The sequence below is a fragment of the Somniosus microcephalus genome, unplaced genomic scaffold (genome assembly GCF_052327205.1).
Source record: "Somniosus microcephalus isolate GS21.2 unplaced genomic scaffold, FLI_Smic_1.0 unresolved_chr1, whole genome shotgun sequence".
Classification (NCBI taxonomy): domain Eukaryota; kingdom Metazoa; phylum Chordata; class Chondrichthyes; order Squaliformes; family Somniosidae; genus Somniosus; species Somniosus microcephalus.
The window spans coordinates 140,623,178-140,650,060 of record NW_028225179.1 but is presented as its reverse complement, the minus strand read 5'-3'; the positions used below and the strand labels follow the sequence as shown (position 1 = coordinate 140,650,060).

Sequence of the window (26,883 nt, the reverse complement as noted above, 5' to 3'; positions counted from 1 at the left end):
GCCTGGCGCACGCGCTGTTCCACGTGCGGCTGGTAACGGTTGGCCGGGGTGGGGGAGTTGGAGAGAAAAAAATAAACAGCTGCAGGTAAGGGCGGCCCAGCAACAAAGCCACCTGGCTACAGAGATTGCTGCCCTGAGGGATAGGAATGCGGTGGAGATACGATGGGAATGGTATGTGGATAGGATGGGAATGGTACGGGAGGGATAGGATGGGAATGGTATGGCAGGGATAGGATGGGAATGGTATGGGGTTAAAGTGGGAATGGTATGGTGATAGGATGGGAATGGTATGGGAGGGATAGGATGGGAATGGTATGGGGATAGGATGGGAATGGTATGGGAGGGATAGGATGGGAATGGTTTGGGAGGGATAGGATGGGAATGGTATGGGAATAAGATGGGAATGGCATGGGGAAAGGATGGGAATGGTATGGGGTTAAAATGGGAATGGTATGGGATAGGATGAGAATGGTATGGGGATAGGATGGGAATGGTATGGGAGGATAGGATGGGAATGGTATGGGGATAGGATGGGAATGGTATGGGGATAGGATGGGAATGGTATGGGAGGGTTATGATGGGAATGGTATGGGGATAGGATGGGAATGGCATGGGGAAAGGATGGGAATGGTATGGGATTAAATGGGAATGGTATGGGGATAGGATGGGAATGGTATGGGGATAGGATGGGAATGGTATGGGAGGGATAGGATGGGAATGGCATGGGGATAGGATGGGAATGGTATGGGAGGGATAGGATGGGAATGGTATGCGGATAGGATGGGACTGGTATGGGATAGGATGAGAATGGTATGGGAGGGATAGGATGGGAATGGTATGGGGATATGTTGGGAATGGTATGGAGATAGGGTGGGAATGGTGTGATAGGATGGGAATGGCATGGCGATAGGTTGGGAATGGTATGGGAGGGATAGGATGGGAATGGCATGAGTGCTAGCATAGGAATGGTATGAGAATAGGATTAGACCCATATGGGAGATAGGATGGGAATGGTTTGGGAGGCATAGGATGAGAATAGCATGGGGATAGGATGGGAGTGGCATGGGGATAAGATGGGAATGGCATGGGGTAGGATGGGAATGGTATGGGGGCAAAGATGGGAATGGTATGGGAGGGACAGGATGGGAATAGTATGGGAGGGATAGGATGGGAATGGTATGGGAATAGGATGGGAATGGTATGGGATTGGATGGGAATGGCATGGGGGTTAGGATGGGAATGGTATGGGAGGGTTAGGATGGGAATGGTATGGGGATAGGATGGGAATGGCATGGGGATTGGATGGGAATGGCATGGAGGTTAGGATGGGAATGGTATGGGAGGGATAAGATCGGACAAAGTCTACATGGATTTACAAAAAGTAAATCATGCTTGACTAATCTACTGGAACTTTTTGAGGATGTAACTAGTAGAATAGATAAGGGAGAACCAGTGGATGTGGTGTATTTGGACTTTCAGAAGGCTTTCGATAAGGTCCCACATCAGAGATTAGCGTGTAAAGTTAAAGCACATGGGCTTGGGGGCAAGGTACTAACTTGGATAGAGAACTGGCTGGCAGCCAGGGAGCAAAGAGTTGGAATAAACAGCTCCTTTTCCGAGTGGCAGGCAGTGACTAGTGGGGTACCACAGGGATCGGTGCTAGGACCCCAGCTATTTCACAATATATATTAATGATCTAGACGAGGGAACTAGATGTAATATCTCCAAGTTTGCAGATGACACAAAGCTGGGTGGGCGTGTGTGCTGTGAGGAGGATGCCAAGAAACTCTAGTATGATTTGGACAGGTTGGGTGATTGGGCAGATGTATGGCAGATGCAGTATAATGTGGATAAATGCAAGGTTATCCACTTTGGTGGCAAAAACAGGAAGGCAGATTATTATCTGAACGGCAATAGATTGGGAGAAGGGGAAGTGCAACGAGACCTGGGTGTCCTTTGATGTATGAGGAGAGATTGTGTCGATTGGGCTTATTCTCACTGGAGTTTAGAAGATTGAGAGGGGATCTGATCGAAACCTATAAAATTCTGTCAGGCCTGGACAGACTAGATGCAGGGAGGATGTTTCTGATGGCCGGGGAGTCCAGAACCAGGGGTCATAGTCTAAGGATAAGGGGCAAGCCATTTAGGACTGAAATGAGGAGGAATTTCTTCACCCAGAGAGTGGTGAACCTGTGGAATTCTCTGCCACAGAGGGCGGTGGAGGCCAGTTCATTAAATATATTCAAGAAAGAGTTAGATATATTTCTTAAGGCTAAAGGGATCAAGGGATATGGGGAGAAGGCAGGGACAGGGTACTGAATTTGGATGATCAGCCATGATCTCATTGAATGGTGGAGCAGGCTTGAAGGGCCGAATGGCCTACCCCTGCTCCTATCTTCTATGTTTCTATGGCTAGAAATTCGGTATAGCCACTTTTGGGGCGCTAGTCCTGGCAAAGCGCAAAGCTTAGCGCCAGGCAAATTTTAGCGCCACCTGGTGCAATATTGGGTTGCAGCGCCCCTGAGGGTGATTGCGGCGCTAAATCAAGCGCTGCACGATACTCTTAAGGCGCTAACCCGGCGGCGCAACCCAATTTCGCGGCGGCGGGGCTCAGCGCAGGTGCTGTCAATAATCACTTTCCCCGAGACACACTGGCGCCGGCCAGCTCTTAAAGGGGCGGGTCATCAGCGACGGGAACAGAGGATAGCCCTTGTCCCCGAGAAGCCAGCCTCCTGAGTGAGCCGGGGCCTCGAAAATGTCTGCAATAGAAGTCTGGCGCAGGATGAAGGCGTCGTGGCTGCGGCCTGGGAACTGTGCATTCATTGCGAGGATCAGCTGTCAGTGGTCACAGACCAGCTGGACATTCAAGGAATGGAACCCCTTGCGGTTGCGGAACTCCTCCGGATTCTCTACAGACTCCCGCAAAGCCACGTGTGTGCAGTCAATGACGCCCTGCACCATGGGGAATTCCGCTATTGCTGCGAAGCCCTCTGCGTGCTCCCGCTGCTTGTCCGGGGTCATTGGGAAGGAGATGTACTGCCGCCTCCTTTTAAACAGGGCTTGAGTCACTTGACGGATGCAGCAATGCACCGCAAACTGCGAGATGTTGCCTATGTCCCCAGTTGTGGCCTGAAAGGAGCCGCTTGCGTAGAAGTTTAGGGCAACAGTCATCCTCACAGCCACCGACAGAGATGTCCTGCACCTTATCTGAGGCTGCAGATCTGGCTGAAGCAGTTGGCACAGCTCAGTCACCACCTCCTTTCTAAAGCGCAGCCTTCTGATACACTGCTCCTCCGACATGTTCATGTAGGAAAACTGCTGTCGGAAAACCCTGGCAGCGTAAGGTCTGGTGTGGCGACGTCTGTTGGTCTTCCTCCGTCTGGCCATGCCTGCCCCTCTCTCCATGCGTCTCTGTGCCCTTTCCAGATGATTCAGCAGCAGGACGTTCCCCTCCAATGCAGCCCCCATAATAAGTGCGCAAAGAAAGATTTTCCGTTGTAAATGCTCACCAACAGCAAGGTGATGGTCAGAAGGCTGAAGTTCCTCTGCCAGCGCTGGCTCAGTGGTGAAATGGCTCGCAGTTTGCAGCCCAGCAACTCTCTGTAGCTCTCGAAGAAGTTGTGAGCCAAAAAGGCTGCCGCTTTTAAACCACACCAGTGCCCTTTAAATAACGCCCCCGCAGGCCGAGAGCAAGTGGGTAAGGCTCCATGTAAGCTGTCACTATTAGCGCCAGGCGCTACGGAGGGGGGCGCCACTGAATTTCTGGTCTGGGGCGCCCAAAAGGCGTTGCACACTCAAATGACGTCATAATCTGCCTGCGACCATGAGCGGGCGCTAAGATTTTGCGCCGGCGCTAAATGCATGCTCAATATGGGGCGAGGCGCTAGGCTCCCTGCGCCCGCCCGGAAATTGGCTAGCGCCCCACTTCTCGGCCTCTTTAGGCGTTAATCGGTGGCGCTAGCAACCGAATTTCTCCCCGTATGCAAGGGATGATGTGCCATCCCAAGCTGATAGTCTACTACTTTTATGAGGTTCTTTCTGAGTAAGACAAGGTTGAGCAGTGTATAGTTGGGATGGTTCCCTGGAGATTTGAGGCCTGAGGTGACTTCCATCTCAATGAATCAGCTGTCTCAGAAGAACCAGCTTCCATAAGCCTTTCTGTTAGTGTCTGTTAGGACAATCCTTATTCTTTTAATTCAATGCAGGCTCGTGGGCACCTAGCAGCCATTCACTTTGCTTCTTCCTCCTACTGGGGAAACGCTAAGAAGACACATGGTTAAGAAGTAGAAGATACACACCACGCATTTTTACTAAGCGGAAGCACCAGGGCAAAACACACTGAGCACATTTGCATCACACATTCTAAAGGTTAATAGAAGTTGGAGTGACTTCACACTAATTTGTCCTGGAGATTCTTTTGGTGTTAAGTAGATTAAGATGGTTAGGGAGAAATGCTGTTATATTCATGTGTTTTGATATGTGGCTGACACCCATATAGAGGTGCTGTTTGGCAACGATATTGGGCACATGTGTGGATGGCCATTGTACCTGTCACACAAATCTTGCTGAGTGATCAGTTCCTTGTGTAGACAGCTCTCCTGTTTTCGGGTTGGATTTGCCTTCTGACACTGGTTGTTGCTGTGCCCGTTTTCTACTTCCTGGCCCATGGCAAGGATTCCTTTCAGGGCAAAGTTGTGCAAGATGCAGCAAGTAACAGTGGCCCAGAAATTCAGGACTCCATGGGTGAGTACGCACGGGGTACTCACCAGTAGGCCCAATGGAAGTGCCGGTTTCCTGCATGCACTGCGCATACGTGGGAAACCGGCACTTCCGTTCCTCTGAACGAAGAGGTTCAGAGGTCGAACACGTGCGCGGGGGAGGCTACGCGTGCGCATCGAACTTCGTTTTTTTTTTTACAGATTTCTCCGTGAGGGTAAGTCTGCAGAATTTAGAAATATAAAAAGCAGGCGTAAGGCCTGCTTTTTACAAGGTAAGTGGTGAATTAATTAAAATTAAAACATTTTTTCCACAGGTTTATTATTTTTAAATACTTTAAAGCAAGGTACTGTAAGTTTATTTTTAGCCCCGTTAGAATATAAAATTATTTTTTTCAAAAATTTAAATTGTTTGAAATAGTTATTTCGTGTAATTTATAGTTTATTTAAAAATGTGATTTAAAAAAAAATGTATTTGAAGGTTTAGTGCTATTTTGGGGCTGTCGTATTTATAAGTCTTGACAGCACTTCCTGTCAGACTTATGAATGGCGCTTTCCCTGCTCCGATTGGCTGCCCATGGCCCACGTGATCCCAGGGGATGTATCGAACTAACTGCGCCCCTGGGATACGCAAGCACTGCGCGCCGGCAGCTGGACCAGGCCCCGGATCGCAATTCCACGCGGGCCCACAGCTCAACGGTAAGTGCAGATCGGGCCTTACACCCGTGGGAAGCCCCCGACCCGAATTTCTGGGCCAATATTTTTGGACACTCTGGTTGGGCTGTATTGCATGCCTCCTTTGATTCTGCCCATTCTCCTTAAGAACCAGTAGCTAGAGAGAAATGGCCTTTTGGATATCATGGGGGCAATTTGAACCTAATCCGCCCATCAGGAAACTGACAGCATCGGGTGTAATGCTGGTTTTACACCCCCGCCCCGATTTTACTCTCCATTGAAGTCAACGGAGAGCAATATTGGCTCGGGTGTAAAATGGCGTTCCACCCAATCCTGTGGGTTTCCTGCCCGGCTAGTTAGGTTAAAATGACCCCCCATCAATTCAATTCAAGTAGAAAGGGTGGAACCAGGATCCACATTATATTAAAGTGGTGGTATATGTATTTAAAAATAAGTATCTTCAATTTTGTCTCTGATTTAATAGACAAGCATTTGAGGTGGAACAACTCAATTCCATTGGTGTCAGGGCTATGGGGCTCCCAAGAGCAGTTCATCATGTTCAATGCATGTTATTCTTCATAATTTAAAATATGCTTTATTTTTGTTGGAGAGGTTGCGATTGCCTGTGCCCACAGAATCTTCCACTTATATTTTTCATGTAAGAAATCCCAAAATTCTAAAGAGAGTTCCAAAGTTTGAATTTTCCCCCAAGGATTCTTGAATCTTAAAAAGAATCCTTTGACTGTTTCAAGTGTGTATTAGAAAAGCCATGGCAGATGTCCTATGTATTCTGAAATTAAGTCAGCTGTGGCTCAGTGGGTAGCACTCTCGCCTCTGAGTCAGAAGGTTGTGGGTTCAAGTTGCACTCCAGAGACTTGAGCACAAAAATCTAGGCTGATCCTGAGGGAGTGCTGCACCGTCAGAGCTGCCGTCTTTCAGATGAGACATTAAACCGAGGCTCTGACTATCCTCTGAGGTGGACGTAAAAAGATCCCATAGCACCATTTCGAAGAAGAGCAGGGGAGTTCTCCCCGGTGTCCTGGGCCAATATTTATCCCTCAATGAACATCACTAAAACAGATTATCTGGTCATTATCACATTGCTGATTGTGTGAGCTTGCTGTGTGCAAATTGGCTGCCACGTTTCCTACATTACAACAGTGACTACACTTCAAAAAGTAATTCATTGGTTGTAAAGCGCTTTGGGATGTCTGGTGGTCATGAAAGGCGCTATATAAATGCAAGTCTTCCTTTAACAGCAAATATTTTTCAGGTTTGATCTGAAGCTGAAGGACGTCTTTCCTCATCTCTCTTTAACCTCCCAAAAAAGTTAAAAATGAAATACGTTTTGATTTTAATGGTTGTTGTCGGCATCTTCATGTTGGGTAAGAAACAGCACTACAGCATATAATGAAATTAAAACTGAAGAATGATTTGTTTTGTCAATTTGAATATTTTTTCCTGACCATTTACCAGTTGTGTTACATATAAATGATTTCATATCAAAAATTATTATGCTAACTTTACATTTACCATTCATATGCAAGTCCCTTGGTCTTATATTTTCATATTTTTAGAAATAATAATTAACCTTCTGTTTGTGATTAATAAAACTGTTGGGACTCATCTTGGCTTCCTCCAGTCAGATTTGTGCCTTGTGAATTCAATAATCTCGCCAGGCTGTATTTAGCTAATCATCGTGTATGTATAACTTGCGGTTATTTTTATACTTTTCAAGCAGCTGATAAGCTGCTTATCACCATTTCTTCCAGATGGGCCGTCAATACTACTGTGTAGTAAGGAAATCAGAATGCACAAGCAATGGCTGCTTGCATTGTTTGCAAAGCCCAGTTTTCTATAGATATGTGAAGAGAAAAAGATTGGTGAAGTCAAGTGTAGGTCCCTTGCAGTCAGAATCAGGGGAATTTATAATGGGGAACAAAGAAATGGCAGGCCAATTAAATACATACTTTGGTTCTGTCTTCACAAAGAAGGACACAAATAACCTCCCAGAGATGCCGGGGAACATAGGGTCTAATGAGAGGGAGGAACTGAATGAAATCAGTATTTGTAGGGAAATGGTGTTAGGGAAATTGACGGGATTGAAGGCCGATAAATCCCCAGGGCCTGATAATCTACATCCTAGGGTATTTAAGGAAGTGGCCCTAGAAATAGTAGATGTATTGCTGGTCATATTCCAAAATTCTATAGATTCTGGAACAGTTCCCATGGATTGGAGGGTAGCTAATGTAACCCCACTGACGTAATAAAGACTCACTACGCACTTGGTTGTACATAAAGCAAGGCTTTAATCGACTTGTAACAAAACATGGAGGTCTAGTTAGTAGTCACTAGCTTCCTGTTTCCAGACTGTCTCTGGCCAAGGTGGGCCCACGCCTGAGTATTTATACTCCTCGGGCGGCGCCCTCAGCTGGCCGTTCAGTAGTACTTCCTGAGTTACTTCTTGTAGAAGTTGCGATTTATGACACCCACTATTCAAAAAAGGTGGTAGAGAGAAAACGGGGAATTATAGACAGGTAAGCCTGACATCAGTAGTGGGGAAAATGCTAGAGTCCATTATAAAAGTTGTAATAGTAGAGCACTTGGAAAACAGTGACAGGATCGGACAAAGTCAGCATGGATTTACAAAAGGTAAATCGTGCTTGACTAATCTACTGGAATTTTTTGAGGATGTAACTGGTAGAATAGATCAGGGAGAACCAGTGGATGTGGTGTATTTGGACTTTCAGAAGGCTTTCGATAAGGTCCCGCATAAGAGATTAGCGTATAAAGCTAAAGCACATGGGATTGGGGGCAAGGTACTGACTTGGATAGAGAACTGGCTGGCAGACAGGAAGCAAAGAGTTGGAATAAACGGCTCTTTTCCGAGTGGCAGGCAGTGACTAGTGGGGTACCGCAGGGATCGGTGCTAGGACCCCAGCTATTCACAATATATATTAATGATCTAGACGAGGGAATTAGATGTAATATCTCCAAGTTTACAGACGACACAAAGCTGGGTGGCATGTGTGCTGTGAGGAGGATGCCGAGAAACTCCAGTATGATTTGGACAGGTTGGGTGATTGGGCAGATGTATGGCAGATGCAGTATAATGTGGATAAATGCGAGGTTATCCACTTTGGTGGCAAAAACAGGAAGGCAGATTATTATCTGAATGGCAATAGATGGGAAAAGGGGAACTGCAACGAGACCTGGGTGTCCTTGTGCACCAGTCGCTGAAGGTAAGCATGCAGGTGCAGCAGGCGGTTAAGAAGGCAAATGGTATGTTGGCCTTCATAGCGAGAGGATTCGAGTACAGGAACAAGGATGTCTTGCTGCAGTTGTACAGGGTATTGGTGAGACCACACCTTGAGTATTATGTGCAGTTTTGGTCGCCTTATCTGAGGAAGGATGTTCTTGCCATGGAGGGAGTGCAGCGAAGATTCACCAGACTGATACCTGGGATGGCAGAAATGACGTATGAGGAGAGATTGGGTCGATTGGGCCTATACGCGCTGGAGTTTAGAAGAATGAGAGGGGATCTCATTGAAACTTATAAAATTCTAACAGGACTAGATAGACTAGATGCAGGAAGGATGTTCCCGATGGCAGGGGAGTCCAGAACCAGGGGTCACAGTCTAAGGATAAGGGGTAAGCCATTTAGGACAGAGATGAGGAGGAATTTCTTCACCCAGGGAGTGGTGAACCTGTGGAATTCTCTACCACAGAAGGCAGTTGAGGCCAATTCATTAAATATATTCAAGGAGTTAGATATATTTCTTAAGGCTAAAGGGATCAAGGGATATGGGGAGAAAGCAGGGACAGGGTACTGAATTTGGATGATCAGCCATGATCTCATTGAATGGCGGAGCAGGCTCGAGGGGCTGAATGGCTTACTCCTGCTCCTATCTTCTATGTTTCTATGTTTCTGACTGCGCCATCACTACCCTTCTTTCCAGGCTTGATGAAAAAGCCGAGTGAGCTTTTCAGGACCAGAGGGCAATCCATTAACCTAGTTCAGTGCTAAGCTATCTGGATGTGGGTTACACAGCATACAGTAACTGGCGTGGCCACTGCAGTATGCCGTGGTGGAATCCATCAAAGATGGGTTACAGGCATCTGCTGAGAGAGAGTCAGGAACATCAGAGATGCGCAGTCTTCTGTCTCTGACAGATGAGTGAGTTATCTAAAGATGTCTTCACAAACGGCACGCATGTACAAGCACAGGAGCAGCCAAGTGAGGGAGTTGTCAGCATGAGCTCTGCCAGCCTCAAGTTGTTTGGATATGTTTAGCTTTGTGACTTACTAGGTGTCTTTCCACTTCACCCTCAGTTAATTCAACACCGTTGATGGAGTACTGCTGATTTTTCCATCCGAATGCAGTTCTTTACACTTGTCGACACGGAATTTCATCTGCAATTCATCTGCCCACATACTTAATCAATTCAACTCTCTCTGTCATTTTTTGAGCTGCTTTCGATGATTCCATGGTCCCTCCTAGTTTCATATCAACAGTACATTTGACCACATCACACTGAGATTCTGAGTCCAGGTCATTTATCTAAATGAGCTGTGGGGCACCCTCAGTATGTCCACCACAATGACCTATCTCATAAGAACATAAGAAATAGGAGTAGGAGTCAGCCATTTGGCCCCTCAAGCCTGCTCCGCCATTCAATAGATCATGGCTGATCTTCTACCTCATCTCCACTTTCCTGCACTATCCCCATATCCCGATTCCCTTAATATTCAAAAATCTATCGATCTCTTTCTTGAATATACTCAATGACTGAGCCTCCACAGACCTCTGGGGTAGAGAATTCCAAAGATTCACCATTCTCTGAGTGAAGAAATTTCTCCTCATCTCAGTCCTAAATGGCTGACCCCTTATTCTGAGACTGTGACCCCTGGTTCTAGACTTCCCCAGCCAGGGGAAACATCCTCCCTGCATCTACCTTGACAAGCTCTGTAAGAATTTTTTATGTTTCAATGAGATCAACTCTCATTCTTCTAAACTCTAGAGAATATAGGCCTAGTCTACTCAATCTCTCCTTATAGGACAATCCCCCCATTCCAGGAACCAGTCTGGTGAAACTTCATTGCACTCCCTCTAGGGCAAGTATATCCTCCTTAGGTAAGGAGGCCAAAACTGTACACAATACTCCAGGTGTGGTCTCACCAGGGCCCGATATAATTTCAGTAAGACGTCTTTACTCTTGTACTCAAATCCTCTTGTAATAAAGACCATCGTCTAACGAATTCATTGCTTTATACCTTTCATAAAAGGCTATGGGCTAGAAATTCATCTCAGGCGGTGGCACAAAATGGGTGGTATCGGATCGGCTGCTCGTTATACGCAGTGCCCGAGATGAATTACTAGCCCATCGCCTTTTATGAAGGGCTTGAAGGAATTATCCTGACCAATATTTATCCCTCAACCAACATAACAAAAACAGATGATCTGGTCATTATCACATTGCTGTGTGTGGGAGCTTGCTGTGCGCAAATTGGCTGCCGTGCTTCCCACATTACAACAGTGCCTACACTTAAAAAAAGTACTTCATTACTGTAAAATGCTTTGAGATGTCGAGTGGTCGTGAAAGGCGCTATATAAATGCAAGTCTTTCTTTCTTTTCACTTTGCTAAATGTATTTGGAAGTCTAGGCACACTATGCCATAGGGCTTTCCACAGTCTACTTGGGATGTATCTTCCTCAAAGAAGTTGAAGATGGTAGTCAGGTATGATTTCCCCTTCTGAATCCACATTGGCTACTATTTATTATTATACAGATACTCAAGTTGACTCCTGATGATCAATTCCACTGATGGGTCTGTAGTTGCCAGTGCCTATTTTATATCCCTTTTCAAATATGGGCACTTAATTGGCCTAATATCAAACTACTGATACCACCCCAGTGTCCAATGACACCCTCATAATAGTTTTCAGTGCTGCATAAATCTCCTTTCGTCTCTTTTAGCACTCACGGATAAATGCCATCTAGGCCTGGTGATTGTTTACTTTAAGCAATTTTAGTCTGTTTACGACTTCTATCTCAACAATACCCAAAGTCATTAATTTTACTTAGGTTAACTCTACTTGGGGAGGACATGTTGCTAATATCCTCCGGAAGTAATCATTCAGAATGGGTGATTTACAGAGCTCCTTACAGAATCTGGCACAAAGTGCTATACTGTGCTGAGAATATCCATTTGGCCTGCACCAAAAATACTATACAATTTATCAGCGTTCATTTGGAGCTGCAGCTCTATCAGAAAGTATCTGGTCTAAAATGTTTTCATTCATTCTCACGATATGGGTGTCACTGGCAAGACCGGCATTTATTTACCACATCAGAGGACAGTTAAGAGTCAACCACGCTGGTGTAGAACTGGAGTCACATGTAGACCAGGTGAGGACGGCTGGTTTCCTTCCCCAAAGGACATTAGTGAACCAGTTGGGTTTTATGACAATCCCATTTTTACTGATATCAGCTTTTTATTTCCAATTTTTTATTTTAAACCGCGTTCAAATTCTCAAACTGCCATGGTGGGATTTGCACTCACATTCTCTGGATTATTAGTCCATGATAAGGAAACCACCAATTCAATAAATTTCAACAAGCGGAGATACTTGCAAATAATAAACAGGTCCTTAACCAGCTTCTTTTTTTCCTCTCTCTGCCATTTATTATTTATATCTCAGCACATTATGAATGTGCGGGATTCTTCTACAGGTACAGACCTCACCACTTACACCGTCTAGACCCGGAGGAGGTGGTGGTCCCCAATGGAGGGCTCTCTACGCGGGAGTCCTCCCTTTATCTATTGGGGGCTTGGCCTGGAGGGTGTTTCATGGAGCAGTTCCGTACAATAAGCTATTAAGTAGGTTCACGGACTCCCAGGGCGCCTGCCTTTTCCGCGGCTTGGAGGAGTCCGTGTTCCACGTTTACATGGTGTGCGAGGTTGCAGCCCCTCTTCCATTATTTGAAGGGGCTGCTCCTTGATTTTTAGCTGCACTTCAGTCCCATGCTCCTGATCTTTGGTCACCCGGTGCGGAGGGGAGTGGGCAGATCGGAGGACCTCCTCATGGGACTGCTCCTGGGCCTGGCCAATGTGGCTATCAACTGGTCCAGGCAGCGGGCAGTCGAGGGGGTCGTTCTGCCTGCCTCTCTTCCGCGGCCACGTTCACACCCGGGTTGCCCTGGAGATGGAGCACGCAGTGCCCAACGGCACGCTCGAGGCCTTCCACGACCGGTGGGCACCGCAGGGACTAGAGTGCATCATCACCCCGGCCAATCAAATTTTAATTTAATTTATTAAGTTTCATTTAAAGTTTTAATTTTAGTTACAGTTTATTTGGTTGTGTGTGCACCGTCTACACTTATCCTGGAATGGCACCTATATCGTGCAAATGGCACTAACCATTTGTCATCACCATTGGCGCCAATTACAAAGGCACCACTTGAACCGTATTAAGTGCACCGGCTATTTCATACAGTTCAGTACTTACCAGACGGAAGCTACCCATTTATAGGAATCCGTCTTCACATTTGGTTTTGCTGCTGTGTTCTCGGCTTTCATTACCCATGTGCAGCCTGCAGCTGAAAATCGTACAAAACCCGGACGGAGCTGCCAAGGAACTTCCTTCATTTAAGATACTCCATGGTGCCTGCAGCTGTCAGTCATCATGGCGAGAACTGAATCAGTCCAGGCAGCGGGCGATCGAGGGGGTCGTCCGGCCGGATTGCCTCCCTCTCTTCCGCGGCTATGTTCGCGCCCGGGTGGCCCTGGAGATGGAGCACGCGGTGTACGCCGGCGTGCTCGATCACTTCCGTGACCGGTGGGCGCCGCGGGGACTGGAGTGCATAATTGGGCTGGAAAACCAAATTTTAATTTGATTTTTAAGGTTTATTTGAAGTTTTAATGGTTTATTTACAGTTTTTATTTGTCTAACTTATTTGTTTTCCCAAAAAGAGGATGGCGCGAACTGGCAGGGATGCACACAGTATGAACAGCTGATTGGAGACTTTGGGCAATTTCAATCAGCTGATTGAAACAGTGTTAGCAACTGCAGAACAGTGAAGACTTTGGGCAGCTTCACTTTCTGACTACCTCCCGTAGTTGTTAACAGTTAACTGCAAACAGCTGATTGAAATTGCCCAAAGTCTCCAATCAGCTGATTGAAACACTGTTAACAACTGCAGAACAGTGAAGACTTTGGGCAGCTTCAATCGGATGGATTTACTGTCCACTGCGTATAGCGGGCAAATGGCGTTAGCATGAATACACCCGCTTTATGCACTGGAGACTATACTACAGTCAAGCTCACTTCAGTGAACAACTAATAAAAGAATAAAAACATTTAAGTGAATAAAATCTCCATGCGCAAATCAATTTTCTAGCTTTTTTAATGACAGCTGCCCCTGGTAAATAAATAACTGTTAAATGAATAAAATGTTTAAATTAATTGTAAATGTCTGGATTTGTGTGTTTGGGTGCAAACACTTTTGGCAATCAATGTGACAAGGATTTATGTTTACTTGTGAAAACCGCCTCATCAGGCACTAATGCTCAAGCCTTGTGATGAGAACATAAGAACATAAGAAATAGGAGCAGGAATAGGCCACTTGGCCCCTCGAGCCTGCTCCTCCATTCAGTAAGATCATGGCTGATCTTGGGCTCAAAGCCACTTCCCCGCCCGCTCCCCATAACCTTTCACTCCCTCATCTTGTAAAAATCTGTCTATCTCCACTTTAAATGTATTTAATGACCCAGTCTCCACAGCTCTCTCGGGCAGAGAATTCCACAGATTTATGACCCTCTGAGAGAAGAAATTCCTCCTCGTCTCAGTTCTAAAATTGCGACCCTTTATTCTGAAACTATGCCCCCGAGTTCTAGATTTCCCCACGAGGGGAAACATCCTCTCTGCATCTACCTTGTCGAGCCCCCTCAATATCTTCTATGTTTAATAAGATCACCTCTTATTCTTCTAAATTCCAATGAGTATAGGCCCAACCTGCTCAACCTTTTTCTTCATAAGTCAACCCCCTCATTTCTGGAATTAACCTAGTGAATCGTCTCTGAACTGCCTCCAATGCAAGTATATCCTTCCTTAAATAAGGAGACCAAAACTGTGCGCAGTACTCCAGGTGTGGTCTCACCAGTATCCTGTACAGTTGTAGCAGGACTTCCCTGCTTTTATACTCCAACCCCCTTGAAATAAAGGCTAACATTCCATTTGCCTTTTTGATTACTTGCTGTACCTGCATGCTAACTTTTTGTGTACAAGGACCCCAGGTCCCTCTGAACTGTAGCATTTTGTAATCTCTCTCCATTTAAATAATAATTTGCTTTTTTATTTTTCCTGCCAAAGTGGATAACCTCACACTTTCCCACATTATACTCCATGATGCTTATAACTTGCCCATGTTTAACGGCACACAAATCCTTTGACAACAAATTGCGACAGAAAACAGAGGGCATTTTTAACCTAATCCGCCGGTCGGAGCTGGTTTTGCACCCCGCCTGATTTTGCTCTCCATTGAAGTCAGTGGAGAGTAATACTGGACGGGGTGTAAATCCAGCGTTCGACCCGGTCCCGTCGGCTTCCCACCTGGCAAGTTAGGTTAAAATTGATCCCTCTGTCTCTGTGAATAATGGAAATGCCATCTCTAAAGAAGGTTTTTTTCTTTTGCTGATAAGGTGTAAGTAATTGCGATTCTGAATGGGCTAAAAGTTCCCCAGATTCCCAGAGTCAAATAGTTAAACAGTTTGGTGTATCACAGCCTTTTTTGAAAAGATGTGTGGCGCTGCACCATAATGTGTATAATTTAATTAAGCAAATGCCATAAATACACTTTAAGTTATCCATAATAACTGTCTGACCATTGTTGCAGTGCTGTAATTGCAATCCAGTTTGTATCCCATTATTAGCTTCTTGCCAAATTCGATGCAACAGTTAAAATGGCCAAAAGAATGGAATGGTTAAGTGAATAAAATTACTTGACAAAATCATTATTCATTTAACAGTTTTCCTCTGTACTCAATAATAATGCAGTTTTGCCGAGAATTTACAGAATGGATTCCTCACCAGTTTATACACTTCACCTTTTTACACCATGAAAACTTAGTGTGGTGAGTGAACATTTCTTAGTGCAGCCTCAAGTCGCTTTGTTTAACATCTGTTCAGTGCTCACTAAGCTCATCAATAAACCTGCTTGCTGCTCCTGTACTAAATTTAATTTGTAATATTTTACATTATAAGTCAAGTTGTTCATGGGTTAATATATGACTAATTTGTACAATGAATTTTACCTTGAAACAATTAAAAGCTGGGTGCTGACAACAATTTCTTCTATGTTCTTAACAAACAGGTACCAGTCTGAAGTGCTACCAGAATAGTTTAAGTCCCTTAGCATGCAAAATGGTAACAATCACCTGTAACAAGACTAAAGTGTGCTACAAAAGAACTGGTAAAATAAGTAAGTTGGAATCACCTAGGTTTTACCTTAAACATGAATATAAATGACACAGCAGTTCCCCCAATATTTTTCTCCCCTTCCTATCTTGACTTTATTTTTTCTCCGCTTGTCCAGTCTCTTCCTACCTACATCTGCGACTCTTCCGCCGCCCTCTGCCACTTTAACAGTTTCCAGCTTCCTGGCCCCAACTGTCTCCTTTTCACTATGGATGTCAAATCCCTCTACACTTCCATCCCCTACCAGGACAGCCTGAGGGCGCTCCACTTCTTCCTTGAACAGAGGCCCAACAGGTTCCCATCCAAAAACACCCTCCTCCGCCTGACTCAACTTGTTTTCACATTGAGCAACTTCTCCTTTGACTCCACTCATTTTTTTTCCAAATTAAAGGTGTTGCTATGTGGGTAGAACAAATGAAGGACATGGTTTCAACTCTGTGTCCAGACACTAATCAGTCCATCCATTCAAGGTGTTTTCACACACTCTTCTCAGTACTGAGTCCTTTTGCGTCTCATTTGCAATCTCAGTTGCATTCACAGGAAAGTCTTTGTCAACTGCACCTAGCGTGAAAATCTCACCTTCACTCCCAACACATGAGTCTTCATGTGGCAACCTGGACAAGGCATCTGCGATTGCGTTTTGCTTTGAAGTGCGATATTCAACCGTATAGTCATATTGTGACAACAACACTGCCCAACGTTGCATTCTTGATGCGGCCATTGCAGGGATGGCAGCTTTGGGCCCCAATATTGCTAGGGGTGGTTTGTGATCGGATATCAGGGTTAAGTTTCTGCTGATCAGGAACTGTTGGAATTTCTTGATTCCAAACACTATAGCGAGTGCTTCCTTTTCAATTTGCGCATAATTTCTTTTGCTCTTTGTGCGGGTTCGCAATGTGAATGCAATTGGTTTCTCTTGGTTGTCATCCATTACGTGACTTATGACAGCTCCCACACCATAGCTAGAAGCTCACGCTCTGTGTCGTAGTGCACAAGTAGAGCATCACTAGAGAGACTTCTCTTAGAAGCGTCGTAAACTTCCTGTCGCGCTTTTGTCCGCTTCCACTGGACATCCTTCTTGAGCTCGTGCAATGGAGCTAACATGGTCACTAACTCAGGTATGAAACGTGCATAGTACTGGATCATTCCAAGGAAAGATCTTAACTGAGATACATTCTGTGGCTTTGGAGCATTGATGACAGCATCAACCTTTTCCTTAACTGGTTGCAAGCCATTTGCATCAACTTTCAGACCAAAGTACACAACCACGGGCTGCACAAAAGTACATTTGCTCCTTTTCAATTTGACGTGGGAATTTGAACCTTTGAAGCACTAAATCTAACACCTCTAGATTTTCTTCCTCGCTGCTTGTAGCGATCAGCACATCGTCTTGATTGCATAAGCAATTTGGAACTCCTTGCAAAATCTTATCCATCGTAGCCTGGAAGATTTTGGGGGAGGACTTTACACCATACTGCAGCTTGGTGTATGAGTACAGTTCCTTGTGTGTGTTGATAGATACTCTTGACTCTCTTTGTCAACATTCAGCTGAGCATAAGCGTGCGACAGGTCAAGCTTAGAGAAATCCTTTGACCTAGAGAGTGCTGCATACAAATCTTGTGATGTAGATAATGGGTACTGTTCATCATCAGCTGCTTGGTTAATAGTAATTTTGTAGTCACCACACAAGCATACAGTTTTGTCTGCTTTAGGCACTACCACAATTGGGGTAGCCCATTCACTTTTGTCAGTTTTTACTAGCACTCCATTCTCTCACAGTTTCTCTAGCTCTTCCTCCAACTGACTTTTCAATGCATAGAGGACCGGCCTGGCCTCACAATAGACAGGCTTCGCGTTGGACTTGATGCACGTCATACCCAGTGATGCCCTCATAAATGTCTGACAACATGCTTTTATACTTGTTCAGCATTGTGTCGAGTCGCTTCTTTGAAGCATCTACACGGAAGATGTTTTTCCAGTCTAGTTTCAACTTTCTCAACCAGTCTTTGCCCATGAGGGTTGGCGTGTTGATGTAGCTCGCTACAATAATAGGCAGCTTTACTGACTGGCCATTGTGTTGAACTGTACATTCCATTTGTCCACATGTCACTAGGATTTCTCCGGAGTAGGTTTTTAAATCTACAGTACTCTTTGTAAGTGTTATTTGATTAAACATATGTGTCCTTACTCATGATAGAGCTGTCTGCTGCCGTGTTGATGCACATATCAATGATCAAAAGTTTTGTATGGAAGTCTTTCTCACAACTGCTAGCATTGCCGCTAGTGGCATAGATACTGTAGATGCCTAGTTCTTCAATATCAGGTGTGTTCACTTCAATATTGTGAATTCCTCCCTTTTTTTGTCACGGATTTCAATTGCCACTGGAATGGTTCTTATTTCCTGCTTTCGATCTAGCTCTGCAAGCTGTTGAAATATGGCCTTGCTTCTGGCAGTGAAAACACTTCGCATTTCTGTATTGCAGGTCTGTGGTGAGTGATTTCCATTGCAGTGATAACAATTCACTGAACTGCTCTCACTGACATGCTTTTGACTTGGACTCACAGCTTTAGGTTCAGCGGTGGCTTTGTGACTGTAGACCTCAGCTGCACTAGTCACTTGAGTTGGACAGAGCTCCCTAGCATCCTTAGATGCCATCTCCATAGATAGGGCAATTTTATATACTATGTCAAAGGTTAGGTTCGGAGTGTTCAGTGTTTTGGACTGCGTGCGCTCATATCCACCAGTCCACACACAAACTTATCTCGCAATGCACGATCCAAAAATGTGCCAAAGTTACAATGCAAAGACAGGTTTTTAAGAGCTACAATGTATTCACTGATGGTTTCACTGTTTTTGGTTTCTAGTACCACACTTATAACTCTCTGCTATTTCTAAATGCTTTGGGTCAAAATGGTCCTCGAGTTTCTCGACAATGTCTTCAAACGACACATCCTTCGTTTTCCTTGGTGCGATTAAATTTATCAATGTTCCGTAGACATCTCCGTTAGAAAAATTGCTTTTTTACGTTCACGAATTATGTTATTTTGAGCTTGAACATTCTCATCTGCACCTTCGGTCTCAATAATGTTATTGGCTCTAAAAAAGTCTCCATCCGCTCAATGTAAGAACTGAATGGTTCGCAAGCTCGGTCATACATACCGAGGCTTCCGATGAATCCCGTAGGCGCGGCCATGATTGCCCTGATCCCATTGAACAGTGACTCAGCACGCTACCTGTGTACCTTTGAGAATCAACGTCACTGTCACTGTGTATACATACACACGAAAGCGAAGCACAGACGATTCTGCATGAGCATTAATAGTAAAACTTAGCAAAAAATTCAGTTTAGCTGTCACAAATTCACCGTAAACATTTCCACTCGAAGGTTGAGTACTGTGTCCTTCCATGGTCCCTAAAAATGGCTTTGGGATTCCATCCTTGTCGCCAAAAATTTAATATATGTGGATAGAACAAATGAAGGACAGAGACACGAGTTGCTAGTTCATGAGCTTGCTTTACTAGGCCAGAGCGGACTGAGCATGCTCATACTAAATCATGTGACAAACCAAGATTACCCTATGGGAACCCACATGGATCCTAGCTATGCCTACCTTTTCGTGGGATATGTGGAACATTCTTTGTTCCAGCCCTACTCAGGTTCCCTCCCTCAACTCTTTTTCCGGTACATTGATGACTGTATTGGTGTCGTTTCCTGCTCACTTTGCTTCCAATTTCCACCCTTTCCTCACCTTCATGAGGTCCATCTCCGACTTTTCCCTTCCCTTCCTTGACTTCTCTGTCTCCATTTCTGGGGACAGGCTATCGACAAAAATCCACTATAAGCCCACTGACTCCCACAGCTACCTGGACTACATTTCCTCCCACCCCACTTCCTGTAAGGACTCTATTCCATTCTCCCAGTTTCTCCGTCTCCGTCGCATCTGTTCTGACAATGCCACCTTCCATACTAGTGCTTCTGATATGTCTTCCTTCTTCCACAACCGAGGATACCCCTCTACCGTGGTTGACATGGCCCTCGACCGTTTCTGTTCCATTTCCTGCACTTCTGCTCTCACCCCTTCCCCTCCCTCCCAAAACCACAATAAGATTCCCCTTGTCCTCACCTTTCACCCTCCACATTGAACGGATCATCCTCCGCGATTTCCGTCACCTCTAGCGTAATTCCACCACCAAACACATCTTCCCCTCCCCTTTCGACATTCCGAAGGGACCGCTCTCTCCGCGACACCCTTGTCCACTCCTCAATCACCCCCAACACCTCCTCCCCTTCCCATGGCACCTTCCTGTGCAAGCGCAGGAGTTGCAACACCTGCCCTTTTTACCTCCTCCCCACTGTTCAGGGCCCCAAACACCCCTTCCAGGCGAAACAGCGATTTACTTATACTTCTTGCAATTTAGTATATTGTACTCGTTGCTCACAATGCAGCCTCCAAACATTGGGAGACCAAATGTTAACTCTGTTTCCCTCTCCACAGATGCTGCCTGACCTGCTGAGTACTTCCAGCATTTTCAAATTTTTTGGATGTTGTTTAGAAAGTGTGGTCACATTAAAACTTGTTCAAAGGGGGAGAACATAACAGTCAAGGGCAAAACAAAAGCTATTTTTGTCTCTACTAACTTGCCTACAGAATATTCAAGCATTTACCACTCTTTGAAAAAATCAGATTTTTTTTCAAAGGAGAGTACGCAGGATGCAGAGTGCTCACCCTATAGCACATTCAGGTTCCCACGACTCCAGTGGGATACTCCTCTCACTGATGCCCCAGAGCAGCCCTGCAGGGAGCGAGACTCAATTCAAGGATTTTCATGTGGGTAAAATGTAATTTCCTGGTTTTTTCGTAAATGCATCAAAAAGAAAATTGTGACGATTATAGTCTAGAACTGACAGTTGACGATATTAGCAGAAGAGCACTTAATGCATTTGCACGATATTCCCCCCTGTCCACTATTTTAATGCAGGCATCAAGCTGTTTATATCAAATGAGTTAACAGCTCCACTGAAATAACGGAGAAAGAGATTTTGTATGAATGTCCACGAACGTCACTGTTACAGGTTTCAGCTGGATATTCCCTTAGGTGCTTTTAGATTTTTTCAACTTCTTCTCTTTCATCTCTGATTAATTAAGAGGCTGAATGGCCTCTTTCTGTGCTATATGATTCCATGAGAATGTTTATGTTTCACTACTAAAATAGTGCTCCCACCTTGTCTCTGATGACTCTGAATGGCCAATGTAATGTGGATAATTATATATATTTTTTTTTACAGAAAAAAGTGTGCTTGTAAGTCGTGGATGCCTTGCGCCTGATGAATGTCAGAAAAGTTACTCAAGCGAATATGCCGGATTGACAGTCTCCTTGAAAACAATGTGCTGTGACAACGACTTGTGTAATGGAAGCGTGGATGTGAAAATATCACTTACAATAGGTGCTGTGTTGGTGCTTGGCTGGTTAATATGTTTTCTGTAGAGTCAGAGCTACTTCTTGCAGCACATTGTGTGCACACATAGTACTGCCATAGTTATTTCTGAGACTATTTGTTAGCAATTGATGTGAAAATGAATATATATCCTCACACTCATGAAGAAATTCCAACAAAAATGAAGTACAAGAATGTTTAAGGGACAGCCCACCGCAGCTGCCCATGGTTATACATTATATTCCAGTTGTCCTGGATAGCTAACCAGCCCAATTGTAAAAAATAAATCACAGGGACACTTAAACCTTCAGAGGTATAAGTTACAATGCCAGCATCCCTACATGCACTGTTTAAAGAGGTCTACAAGCAGCCAAGTTTAGCTACATTATATATGCTTTATACGCGACAGTACTCTGATTATAAAACTTGAAGAATCCCTGAGGCGGTGTGAAAAATAATCAGAATCCCTACTAGAAATGTTATAAGTTATCGTCACTGGTCAACAGCTTCAGCTGAGTTCCGGTTTTCAGTTCACTCCACCCTGGAGACAACTCACTCTGAATAGTAGGAACAGCTAGAAGCACTCAAAACTTAATCGCAAATGTGAGTTTAATGACTAAAAAAAGGGCGAAGAGAGTTCTGCCCAAATTTAAAGAGAAGCATCGAAGGTAATTCTTCACCTGGCTTCCAACATCGGGGTAGAAATTCTGTTTAAGTGCTATTCTTTAGCACACTGGCTGATTCGATCATGTGAAATTCCTTTGTGGCCCATCTTAATAAAGTATTACAAACCTGTTTTAACACCGTCATTAAAATAGCATTCAATGGAATTTAACCCTTGATGGAATTCTAAAATTAGCACCCAGACAATTTCGACCCCCAAAGTTCCTAGTTGGAAGGAGGCTAACAGATTTTCCTCAGAATAGGAAGAAATCATCACAAATAAAACTATGGAGCATTTTCCTGTTCCTGTGTCTCCAGCTATTGGATTGCCTGGGCTCAGGAAATACAGGAGGGTCAGCCGTGGAGGAGAGCACGGCTGTAGTGGAGACTGCCTCATTTCCCCATCCATTAATATAAACCTCCCAGCCAATGCTTTGCCCAGGTGGTACAATATCCATAGGTGCAAGAACAGGAAAATATGCCCCTATAATCTAGACACTGTCCTGCAACCTGGCCCAAATCCTTCACTACCAGTCCTGATAAAGCCGCTAAGTGGATAATTTAGCTATGGTCGCATTTTGTTTAGTTTTTACCCATTTCTGTCTTGACATAGTTTCCTCTCTATTTTCATAAAGGTGTAGGCAACTCTTTGGGTTGCTTGCCAACTCTTTCAGTTCAACAGAACTGCTAGTTATAGATAGACATTTGGTACAGTGGAGGCAGGGACAGTCAGATGATAGCATCTAAAACGCCTCCCTGTGTCTTTCCCTGTTATTTGGCTGACTGTTCATGCCGTATAATACCCCTTCATTCCAAAGAGTAATTCATCCAGTGGTGAGTAATGGAATCTTTCAGATATACAGTTAGGAGCTAAAGACACCTTGGCCCAAAGATTCTGGTTGCAAGGGAGCATGGTGAGCAGTTGCACCGGCTGCTAGGGACCCCAGAATCTGGGGCAGAACCTGCTTCGGCCAGGATTCTGCCCTGTGTAACCTGCTTGTCAATTACAGTCGGGGGAAAGTTGGTGAGTCTTCTATCCAGACCCACCCCCTCCCCCTTCCCCCCATGTCATAGGGATGTGTCCTGGACTGTCCCGAGCTACCCCAGGAATTCCACCCAATACACCTTTGCAAGACTCTTGCTGGTAATAAATTGCCTTTCTAACTGGCACTTGGCTCCCTTAGGAGCATTTTTGATAAACCTACGCTGCTTGTTCTTGGCCATGTTTTGCCATCAGTGTGGCACAGTGTTGCTTCAATTCTCCTTGCCACTGTTGGGCAGGCACCTCTTCCCCTAAGGGATGGGGGCCCAACTGAGAATTCTGTGATTTTGGTGTTTCTGTTCCTATACTTCAGTGCAAACAGAGGTATATGGGCTTCCACCAGTGGAATGGGACTCCTGGAATTCCATCCCCCTAGAGAAGACACTCAGGATTTTGCAGTAGAATTCAATTTGAAGACTGAGGTTTGTGTGTTCACCTCGCTGGCCTTCATTCCTCACCACTCTTCCTCACTATTATTTAAGGTTGTGGTAGCATTAGCAAACACATAGTCCACCTTCTGCTATCAACTGGAGAAACGCACAGGTACTTTTTGTGTCATATTTTCCAGTTGAAACTTAATAACTTTTTTGCTGATTACAAATTGTTCTATTAAACTGCAGTACAATACGTTTTGGTTTACCTAACTGGTATTATCTGCATAATCTTGAAGATTCTTTGCAGTATAACAAATTATTATAATTGATAACAGTCAGCATTTTAAGGTATCTTTCTGATGCTAAATATCATCAAAGTATAACTACTGAAGTCAAAGAAACTGTTTACATGTAATCATTTTATGCATCTGTACTTATTCCCAATTGATAGAATTGGTCCCCTGTTACATTTTTCATTAAAATTGTTTTGTTATTTAAAGTGATGAACAGATTAAAAAAAAATTGTACTTGCAGGAGATACACAGTGAAGTGTCGGATTGCAAACATGAAAACTACACTTACGGAATTATCCGTTGGACCATGGCATATCCAGAAGATTGAATATACAAACTATTTATCTGTGTTTAGTCCTGCTCTGAGCATTGCTTCCCCTCCAAAAATAAAGAACCAATTAGTGTTCAGGCTTTTTAAAGCCATCAATGAGGAACCTGTGCAGTATTCTATTGCTGCAAAATCAAATGGAAAATCTGATCAGGTAGTAGGGGAGGTTTTTGATGTCCTATTACAGCATAAATGAATAATACAAGGGTGCATCGCCCGACTCCACCCCTGCCTCAGCTCATCTGCTGCTGAAACCCTCATCCATGCCTTTGTTACCTCTAGACTTGACTATTCCAACGCACTCCTGGCCGGCCTCCCACGTTCTACCCTCCGTAATCTTGAGGTCATTCAAAACTCTGCTGCCCGTGTCCTAACTCGCACCAAGTCCCGTTTACACATCGCCCCTGTGCTCGCTGACCTACATTGGCTCCCAGTTAAGCAGTGCCTCGATTTTAAAATTCTCATCCTTGTTTTCAAATCCCTCCATGGCCTCGCCCCCTCCCTATCTCTGTAATCTCCTCCAGCCCCACAACCCTCCAAGATATCTGCGCTCCTCTAATTCTGGCCTCTTGAACATTCCCAATTTTAATCGCTCCACCGCTGATGGCCGTGCCTTCAGCTGCCGAGGCCCTAAGCTCTGGAATTCCCTCCCTAAACCTCTCTACATCTCTTTCTTCCTTTTATGGTGCTCCTTAAAACCTACATTTCTGGCAAGTATTGGGTAAGTAGAAACGGTAAAAAGTGAAATTTAGTTTAAGATTTTGATTTTAACCTAGAACTAAAACTGTAGTTAACAAGCTCACTGCCAGTGGCATTTAACTGTCAGTCAGCTGTAAGTGTTTGTCTTGAATAGACTCTAATCAATTGGTTGGTGAGTATTTCTCTTTTTTAAACTTAAACTTAAACTCTGTAGTTTATAGTTACTCGGGTCTTTTCTGGTGTAGCAGGGACTGTTGGTAGACTATACAAGCGCCTTAGAGATATCTTTAATTGGTGATAGTAAATTAATTTAAATTAAGTAAAGGGAAGGTCATGCCAGGTGAGCCCAGCCCCGTGATATGCTCCTCTTGCTCTATGTGGGAATTCAGGGACCCCGGTGCCCCTGATGACCACGTGTGCCGGAGATGCATCCATCTGCAGCTACTAGCAGACCGCATTGAGGCGCTGGAGCTGCGGGTGGATGGGTTGTTGAGCATTCACGATGCTGAGAGGTTCGTGAATAACACGTTTCGTGAGTTGGTCACACCGCAGGGAAGGGCTGCACAGGAAGATAGGAAATGGGTGACCACCAGGTGGAGCAATAGAAGCAGGCAGGTAGTGCAGGAGACCCCTGTGACAATTCCACTCTCAAACAGGTATACCGATTTGGATACTGTTGAGGGGGATGACTCACCAGGGGAAGGCAGCAGCAGCCAACTTCCTGGCACTGGGGGTGCTCCTGCTGCCCAGGAAGGGGGGAAAAAGAGTGGGAGAGCAATAGTGGTAGGGGATTCTATAGTAAGGGGAACAGATAGGCGTTTCTGTGGCCGTAGACATGAATCCAGGATGGTTTGTTGCCTCCCTGGTGCCAGGGTCAAGGATATCACTGAGCGGCTGCAGGGCATTCTGGAGGGGGAGGGTGAACAGCCAGAGGTCGTGGTCCACATTGGTACCAACGACATAGGTAAAAAGAGGGATGAGGTCCTGCAGCAAGAATTTAGGGAGCTAGGTGAAGGATTAAAGAGCAGGACCTCAAAGGTTGTAATCTCTGGATTACTCCCGGTGCCACGTGCTAGTGAGTATAGGAATAGGAAGATAGAACAGATGAATGCGTGGCTAAAGGGATGGTGCAGGAGGGAGGGCTTTAGTTTCCTGGATCACTGGGTCTGCTTCTGGGAAAGGTGGGACTTGTACAAGTCGGACGGTTTACACCTGAACCAGAGGGGAACCAATATCCTTGCGGGGAGGTTTGCTAGCACTGCTGGGGGGGGGTTTAAACTAACTTGGGGGGGGTTTAAACTAACTTGGCAGGGGGATGGGGTACAGAGTGGAGCTATAGTAGGGGGTGACTTACAGCCAAATACAGAGGAAAAAACAAGTCAGCTGGGAAGGCAGAGCAAATATGTGAAGGCAAAAGGGAATATGGCAGGGCTGGAAGGCATTTATTTTAATGCAAGGAGTCTTGCAAATAAGGTGGATGAACTGAAGTTGTTGTTGAACACATGGGAGTACGATATTGTTGCTATCACGGAGACATGGTTGAGGGAGGGTCAGGACTGGTAGCTCAATATTCCGGGGTATAGAATCTTCAGGCGAGACAGAGGGGGGTGTAAAAGGGGAGGGGGTGTTGCAATATTAATTAAGGAGTCAATCACTGCTGTAAGGAGGGATGATATATTAGCGGGTTCCTCTAATGAGGCCATATGGGTAGAACTTAAAAACAAAAAGGGGGCAAGCACTTTGCTGGGAGTGTACTATAGGCCCCCAAACAGTCAGGGGGAGATAGAGGAACAGATATGTAGGCAAATCTCAGAAAAGTGCGAAAATAATAGGGTAATAATAGTGGGGGATTTCAACTTCCCCAATATTAATTGGGATAGTCAGAGTGTGAAAGGCTTAGAGGGTGCAGAATTCTTAAAGTGCATCCAGGAGAGCTTTTTGAGCCAACATGTAGAAAGTCCTACAAGAGAGGGGGCGGTACTGGACCTAATTCTGGGGAATGTAGCTGGGCAAGTGGTGGAAGTGTCAGTAGGAGAGCATTTTGGCGACAGTGACCATAATTTGGTGAGATTTAGGGTGGTCATGGAAAAAGACAAAGACGGCCCGGAAATAAGGGTTCTAAATTGGGGGAAGGCCGATTTTAATATGATAAGGCAGGATCTGGCCAAAGTGGACTGGG

At 44.9% G+C, this 26,883-nt stretch overlaps 1 long non-coding RNA gene across 5 annotated transcripts; it reads left to right on the top strand.

Annotated features, from left to right (window-relative positions):
- Positions 1-24,105, top strand: LOC147096025 (uncharacterized). 5 transcript variants are annotated; one of them, XR_015074860.1, is made up of 5 exons: positions 27-171; positions 4,920-4,933; positions 6,664-6,775; positions 15,764-15,871; positions 21,156-23,887. It is a non-coding gene; the product is annotated as an uncharacterized LOC147096025 (long non-coding RNA). The 5 variants fall into 5 exon arrangements; XR_015074859.1 differs by lacking the exon at positions 4,920-4,933 and adding an exon at positions 23,919-24,105 and having other exon boundaries at positions 28-171; positions 21,156-21,314; XR_015074862.1 differs by lacking the exon at positions 4,920-4,933 and having other exon boundaries at positions 1-85.
- The last annotated feature ends 2,778 nt before the right edge of the window (positions 24,106-26,883 follow it).